At 30.7% G+C, this 8,595-nt stretch overlaps 1 protein-coding gene across 1 annotated transcript in view; it reads left to right on the forward strand.

Annotated features, from left to right (window-relative positions):
• The window catches only part of LOC111706125 (regulator of G-protein signaling 9), a gene marked incomplete in the record, with an annotated part of 32,850 nt that extends 29,581 nt beyond the window's left edge, over positions 1-3,269 (forward strand). Inside the window, 2 exon segments of the mRNA XM_023478900.1 lie at positions 202-267; positions 1,157-3,269.
• Positions 3,270-8,595: the final 5,326 nt, after the last annotated feature.

The raw sequence follows: 8,595 nt of genomic DNA on the forward strand, positions 1-8,595 counted from the left end.
GGGGGGGGGGGGGGGGGGGTTAATAACGGCTAAACAATAGTGTATCCAATATTAACTTATAGACATCTGATACCTATAGCAGATTAAAACCTAATTTTGATAAACAATTACATCACACCGATATAAAGAACAAGGTGCAGTTTAGTTTTTAGAATAAAATAATTACCTCTAATATTAATTTGATTTAAACAACTTTTTTAGAATGTGTGACAGATATCAAGTTAGTTCTGACAATAGTGTTCCTGCTTTTACTCATCATCAGAACAGGTTTAAATTTAAAGTTTTCTTAATAATAATACATCACGGGCCTTGTATCATCAACATTACTGTCATTAATAGTTTATTGTGCTGTATCATGCAACTTGCATCTTATACTTTGCTGTATCATGCAGCTTGTATCTTATACTTTGATGTATCATGCAACTTGCATTTTATACGTTGCTGTATCGTGCAGCTTGTATCTTATACTTTGCTGTATCAGGTAGCTTGTATCTTATACTTTGCTGTATCATGCAGCTTGTATCTTATACTTTGCTGTAGCATGCAGCTTGTATCTTATAATTTGCTGTATCATGCAGCTTGTATCTTATACTTTGCTGTATCATGCAGCTTGTATCTTATACTTTGCTGTATCATGCAGCTTGTATCTTATACGTTATGGCATCATAGAGCTTGCATCAAGTAGCACTTCATTACTACATCATGGAAGATCATGTATTTTGCTGCATCATGGAAATTTTACTCTTGTATCCTGTACTTTGTTGCAACATGAAACTAGTATCAGATATCATGTATGTACTTTGCTCCATCACGGAACTCTCTGATAGGCGGGTCCAAACTGCATAGTAAATTGTGATTTTTTTATTTGTATTATCTCGTGCTTTGTAGTTGAATAAAAATATAAAAATAAGAAAAACTTGAACTTGGTATCATGTCATTTGCATCATCATTGATCTTGTACTTGGTATCATGTAATTTGCTGCATCATTGATCTCTAGTATCAGAAATCATGTACTTTACTGCATCATGGATCTTGTATATCCTGGTATCATGCACTTAATGTTGCATCATGAATCTTATATCCAGTGAAAACTCTATTGTAAATCTTAGATTTGCTGCTTTGTAAAAAAAATTGTTAATGAAATTAATATTTTAGGACGAGTCGTTTAGACTTCTACAGTATTCTTCACTAAATCAACCCACTACATGATATGGGATAAAAGACTCAATGGTGAAATATCAATTTAATAAATAATTTTCACGGGTTTCCCGTATTTACCCTTACACAACGTTAATAACACGTTAATTCAGGTGTTAGCAGATTCCTAACTGTTTGATTGTTAATGAAAAATTCAAATTGGTCTTTAAGGCAAGCTCTTAATATTATTTTTCCTGTCTTCGATTTTAATCCTGTGTTCATTGGTTGGGTTTACAATGTTGGGCATTTTTCTATAAAGTTTTCGTGAACACAAGGACCAAATTTGTAAAAATAATCCTTTATATACATAAAATACATTATTGGCCATTCAAATCATCTCGCTTCAAACTCTACTTTGAGATTTTGAAAATAAGACTTGACAAAAGTGATAAAATATAACTAATCAAATGAGTAAAAATGCAGCTTTAATCATATTAGCTTTGACGTTAATAAAACTACTGGCCATTATCAAAGAAATCAGTTGTTGCATTAGCGGCCATTTTGGAATTTTTTATCTCGTTTTCCCGCATTTGAGCCTAACCAGTGTGCAGATAGAATTACATACATTTTTAAAATTACTACTTAATTGGCATAGATCCCCTTTCTGCATTTAAATCCTAGGGCCAAGGGTACTTAACATATTTATCTTAATGAATGTTGCCAAGTGATTATTATTTCTAAAACAGATAGCGGTATATCATAATAGATTCCATACCTACAATAACATATAGTAAAGTGCGTGTGTGTATGTAAAAAATAAATTGTATTTCCAACTGTTAACTGATTACAATGACCATAATTGTTAAATAATGTTCGAATTATGTAATTTACTAATCAAGATATTCTATTTTTATTCTAGCATTCTTTCCTGGCAGAAAAATGAACATCCATGTCTAGAATATGAAAAATTGTATGTTTTCTCCTCATAATCTTTATAAAACCGGTTTTTGCTGAAAATATTTGTTACTTTGTAGTTGTTTAAGGATCATGTACAAACTCTGAGGAATGTCTGAAGAAACGAATGTCGATATGATGTGTTTATTCCGTAAATGTGATAAATAGAACAACTGAGCCCCTAAAAGTGCATCTAAATGCACACATAAAATTCTTTTTATCACATTAACAAAATGAACTTGTATTTAAATTAAGAGATGTAAATTGGTGTGTGAAAAACTACAAAAATCTTGAAGTTTATTCGTTCAAAATATCTGTAAGAAAGTTGTTTTGAATATCTTCGTTTAATTATGTAAAATGTATAGTTTGTAAGCTTTGTAACAATTATTAAGAAGCATCAATTTTAAAAACAAATTCTATTCGGCCCTAACCAATCTTTTGCACAAAATTAAAAACGAGAAAAAGTTTAATTTTTCAAAGGATATCTTGACTTCTATACAGCGCTTTAATTTGCTTGCTAATACAATATACATGTACACAGTTGTACCATGTACGCAGTTGTACCATGTGTACACAGTTGTTCACAATCGTTTCTTTATGTTCGGCGTGTTTAACAATGAAATTATAAAATATTAAGAAATGTTTTTATAAAAATGTAATCTTTCATCTTTCCAGTTTTCAAATTGTTCATAATCCGGTTTATGTTTTGTACATCTGTTGTTAATAATTACATTTAATACTAAATAAATGTACTTAAGTGTACATTTGTAGCTTGAACATTTCTTTGCAATAAAACACAGAACTGTAAACATACAGCTGCACAATACAGAGTTCTTAACATTATAGAGTAACCGTTTGATGCCATCATACATTAGATAAATTGTTTGAACAAACCAGTTATACTTTAAAGCCTAGAGTAACTATTGAATCTTTAAATTAATACTTTGATTCCTCTAGATCAAAGTAATCCTTCGATGATGATTGTTCAAGTTAACCATCTGACACTGTTGGTTCTATTCAATCAAATCTGATAAATCATGGAAACAAAGAAACTTTCTGATGTTAAAACAATTAAGTGAACTCGAAATTTATGTTCCATATTCAACTTATGGTCATTGTAATCTACTATTCCTGAATGTTGTATACATAAATTTTGAAAATAAACTTGAAAAAAGTACATTTTTATACTCTATACCGCGCTTTGTCGTTAATTACGATTCACTCAACTTAGAATCTCAAAACCAAGCTAAGAATATTCCCGAGCTCACCAATCAAAATTTGAGGCAAATCGGTCCAGGGGCTCGTGAGTTCTGATGGAACATCCAAACAGAGATAGAGAAGATGTGTTAATTTTTATAAATAGTGTGTTTTATTATTATTTTATTACATTATTTCTAAATTATTGGGATTTATTCATTTTCAGAGACATCAAGAAAATTTATTAAACGTCATCGTGACAATTTTTTAATGAGGGATTTGAACTATTATACCTAAATCTCAGTTATTGTAAAAATGAATAAATAGTCATGAATATGAGGGAACAGTTTTATATGATTATTCAATTAAAATGTTAAAACCTACTTCTTTTATACAAAATTGTATATATTTTTGAACTTTCGTGCAAATTTGACACAGTTTTATATAAAATTTCTCAAAAATAACTGATATAACTTTCATGAGTCACGATCAAGAGCTTAGCTTTCAGCCTATACCCCCATTCATTTTTCCTTTACAGCCCCTCTAAAAAAACGACATTTTAAAAATACTTTCGATGTCACAAATCTGTTAAGCTTCAAATAAAACGAGTGAAAAAACGGAATAATTTTCGTCTGAACTGATTTATAGGATTTGAATATTTTATCATTAATTCTGGTGACAGAAACCGGAAATGATGATAAAATCATGTAATTACCCACGAGCAAAGAATGCGAATACAAAAGACGACATTCTCGTTTTTCTTCCATATTAAATCGAATAGAAAAAAAGAAGAGGCAGTTGCCATTCTCTGTTGCGCGCAATGCTCCGTGAAATTCCAAAACAGAGAGAGGGGGATTGAATTTTGTAGATCCAGAAAAATAATATCTGTGGGATGCCTGCGTAGAGACTAGCAGCTGGTGGGGTCTTAAATGTAAGACATGTGGCCGCAGCGCTCGGTCCCCTAGACTGTCCTAGCCGCAGCGCTAGGTCCAGAAAGTGTCTTAACCTAACCTAACCCTAAATAAATACTAATTTCTGGATCTACAAAATTCAATCTCCTTCTCTCTGTTTTTGAATTTTACGGGGCATGTGCGCACAACATAGAATGGCAAATCCCAAAGGAAGATGCTATATCGTTTGCACTAATGTCCGATTGAACGAGGGAGGGAGTCCAGAGTTCCTCAAATAGTAATCACCGCCACCCAAATCTGTTTTGCGGCGAGTGCGCTCCTCAATTGGTAATCTCCACCACCTCAAATAGTAATCATCCCCAAAAAGCATAAAATTAAATCGTTTATTTCTTAGAAATAAGACCATATTGACCTCTTTTAATGGCCCTATGGTGTACAATATTGTTAAAGCTTTCTTTATTGCTCCTTAGTTTCGAAAATAAATCAATAAATATGCCACACCAAGTGCTAGAAATATATTACGTTTTTAATTTCAAGTTTCGCTTTAAGAATGTTTGCGGCATTTTCCTCTGAATGTTGTTTTAAACTCCTTATACAGAGAGAAAACTTTAACCCATTATTAGTGGGCTAAATACTTCATTTTCAGTAGTGGGTGTGATGAGACTAATTTTTCAAAATTTTATGTCCTTTCTATGCATATAATTAGTTTTGTTGTAGATGTTGAACTCGAGTAGGCGAATACAAAAATCTAAACACTGTGAAGGTTTTATGAAAATATCTTTTAAATGGAGATGGATATTACTTTGGGTGGGATGAGATAATTTATAGTAAACAGGCAGCCCGACCTTTTTTGTATCTTGACGCCAGTCATGAAATGCAGTCATTAAAGTGGCGAATTGGATCTAAAATTCAGCTAAAATGAACTGTGCGTTGATTCTCAGTTTTTGTTGACCAAACAAATCTGAAAATAATTTGAAAATTTAATTTAAGTCAATACAGATGCCATAAAACCCCGATAGATGTCGAAAATTGAGTTACAAGTGCATTAAATTCAAATCACAGAAAACATAATTTTACGGTGATTACTAATTGAGGTGGTGGAGATTACCAATTGAGGAGCGCGCTTGCCGCAAAACAGATTTGGGTGGCGGTGAATACTATTTGAGTAACTCTGGACTCCCTCCCTCATTAAACTAACGTACTTTTACACTAAAGTCAGCTGATCAGTAACCGGTTTTTAGTACGATCGAACATTAAAGTTCAAATGAACAAAAATTGGGTTTTCTGTGTTCAAATGGACTAAAATTTTATTTTCCCGCCCGAAATATTTTAGTACAAATGATCAAATTAGTGCAATTGATCTGGAATACTAAAAATATTTGTTCAGGCGCACTATTTTTTTCTGCAAATATTAGTGCAATTGAACGTTAGTGTAAATGAACATTTTCAACAAAAAATTTGTTCACACGGACTAACTTTTTTTCTGTAAATATGGTAATGGTAACATTTTAGATTTAGTTTGATTGAACATTTTTTTGTTCATTTGTACTAATAATATTTTTGGGCAAATGGTAAAATTTTAGTTTTTAGTTCTATTGAACATTTTTTTTGTTCATTAGTACTAACATCAATTTTACCGGAACTTTAACCTTCAGTTCAATCGAACATTTTTTGTTCATTCCCATTAATTAAATGAACCGAATTCCGCTAGAATTTAAAAAAATAGTTCTCCATGTGCTCAAAAAACATTCCACGTGGTTTTTAGTTTGATTGAACAATTAGCTGTTCAGACACACTAAAGTCCGAATGAACGTTAGTGTAAATGTACGCTAGTCCGATGAATCATTAGTGCAAACGATACGACACCGAAAAAAAATCCATGACGGGGTTAATTTTCATGAAAGAAGTTTATGCAGATTAATGAGATAGAACAGTTCGTTTGTAATACATTAGCTGAATTTAAACACAAAATACTGAACCGTTCAGGTCCAAAAAATGTATCTGGTCTGCTAGATAAAAAATACTGCTAAGAAAAACATTTCAATTTTCTGAAAATCTGCATAAAACATTTTCAAATTATCAGAAATTATAAAATGTTTAGCAACATTTATAAAAATGAAAATATCAAGAAATAACAATGATAGTTTAAATATGAGAAAATCAGTTACATTGGCCATAATACTATTGCCATAAATGCACTGGCCATAATGGTTAAACTTGCCATAATTACACTTGCAATACTTGCACTTGCCATTGCTACAAATAACTACAACAAAATACAATTAACAAATCTAATTAAGGGACAGCTAAGGATCAATATGGTTAAGGCATTGTTGTTCTAAAGGACAAGTTTTGTATTGTCATTGATTGTTCAGCAAGCTCTTCCCACCAGTATTAGTGTTCATATTGTCAGAAAACTAAAGTTGGGAATTTTCACGAGAAAATTTGACGTATTTATGAAAAAAATAGTTGAATTTTTATCTTTTTAGAGTTAGAAAATTATAGCAAATGTAACCATAATGGCAAGTGTACGTATGGCAAGTTTAATTATGGCAAATGTATTTAAAGCAAAAGTATCTAAAAATCAAGCTGCCATTGTGAAAGATGATATATTTAAATATCTAAAATCAGTCTGACAAGGATAATATGAATATAAAAAAATCAATCTTACAAGAGTTGGGAATTTTAGAATTGGATTTAATCCCAATCGATTTACCTGAATATCCAATATGAGCTGGGAACTTTTGAATGGTGGATATTCTCTCTTTTTCTTAATCTTCTTATTTATCTCCCGATAAATTAACCGATCGGGATTAAGGATATCCTATTCTAAAGTTTTCAGCTGCGAATGATTTATTTATTTAAAAATCAGGCTGCCAAAGAGGATTTAAATATCTATCTAAAAATCAGTCTTGCAAGGATGATTTGAATACCTAAAGATCAATCTTGCAAGGATGATTTAATTATCTAAAAGCAATCTTATAAGGATGATTTAAATTCTTAAAATCTTTAAATATCAGAAAATTAGTCTTACATGGATGATTTAAATACCTAAAAATCATTTTTACAAGGATGATTTAAGTATCAGAAAATCAGGCTGCCAAAGATGATTTAAAAATCAGAAAATCAGTCTTCCAAGGGTGATTTAAATATTTAGTAAAAAACAGTCTTTCAAGAATGATTTAAAACCTAAAAATTAGAATTATTTGAATATCTAAAACTATAGCTGCCAAAGATGATTTAATTATCAGAAAATCAGTCTTACAAGGATGATTCAAATATCAGAAAATCAGTCTTACAGGAATAAATCAATTATGAGAAAATCAGTCTTACAGGGATGATATAAATATCAGAAAATCAGTTTTACAATGATGATATAAATATCAGAAAATTAGTTTTACAATGATGATATAAATATCAGAAAATAAGTTTTACAAGGATGATCTAAATATCAGAAAATTAGTTTTACAATGATGATATAAATATCAGAAAATAAGTTTTACAAGGATGATCTAAATATCAGAAAATCAGTCTTACAAGGGTGATTTAAATATCAGAAAATCATGCTGCCAAAGATGATTAAAATATCAGAAGATCAGTTTTGCAAGGAAGTGTCAAGACGCTTTGAATTTCTGGTGCAAGAAAACAAACTAATATTACTTTTCGGCTCAAGGAAAGCATTTGTGTTTAAATATTAGTTAATCTCATGCAGTAAGAAATCAAAATTTATGTTAAACTGTTTTTTTATCGATTCAAGGAATATACAAAAATCTGTTTAAAGGAACTGCCGACGTAATTTCATTAAAAGAGTCACTTTCCTAATTTACAATAAAAATATTCTTAAAACCGTATCTAAGTGACTACGAGGCAAATAACGTTGTTTCTCTTGAGATAAATTCAATCAATTTCCTGAATTGTTTTTGCTGCATAAATTGGTCACTTTTATAATGAAACAACAAGGATATCTCCATCCATTTCGTGCAGACAAATGTTCAACACATAAACTCTTGTGATGGAGATTTATTTGACATTACTTCAACCTTCCCTTTAGTATTTATAGGTCAATAGTTTTAAGTCCACAGTCCCTTTAAGTATTAGGTCCACTGTGTCCCTTGAAGTAATGTGTTTGTATAAAATGCCTTCTTTTTGAGCGAAAATTTTATGTTTTTTTAAAAAGAAAATGGTATTGAAGGTTTTAAAAGCTAGTTTTTGTACATTTTCTTTACACTTTTCAGATTATTAAATGCCTTTTTTTCGAAATTAGAAAATGTAAATACTTTCAAACTAGAGGTTTTTGCAGTATTGAGATTTGAAATTCCAAAATGAGAATATAAAATTTCAACTTTTATTTTCAAACTCTGGTATTGGCGGTAGTGAGATTTCAAAATCCAAAAT

This window comes from Eurytemora carolleeae, unplaced genomic scaffold, assembly GCF_000591075.1.
Source record: "Eurytemora carolleeae unplaced genomic scaffold, Eaff_2.0 scaffold223, whole genome shotgun sequence".
NCBI lineage: Eukaryota > Metazoa > Arthropoda > Copepoda > Calanoida > Temoridae > Eurytemora > Eurytemora carolleeae.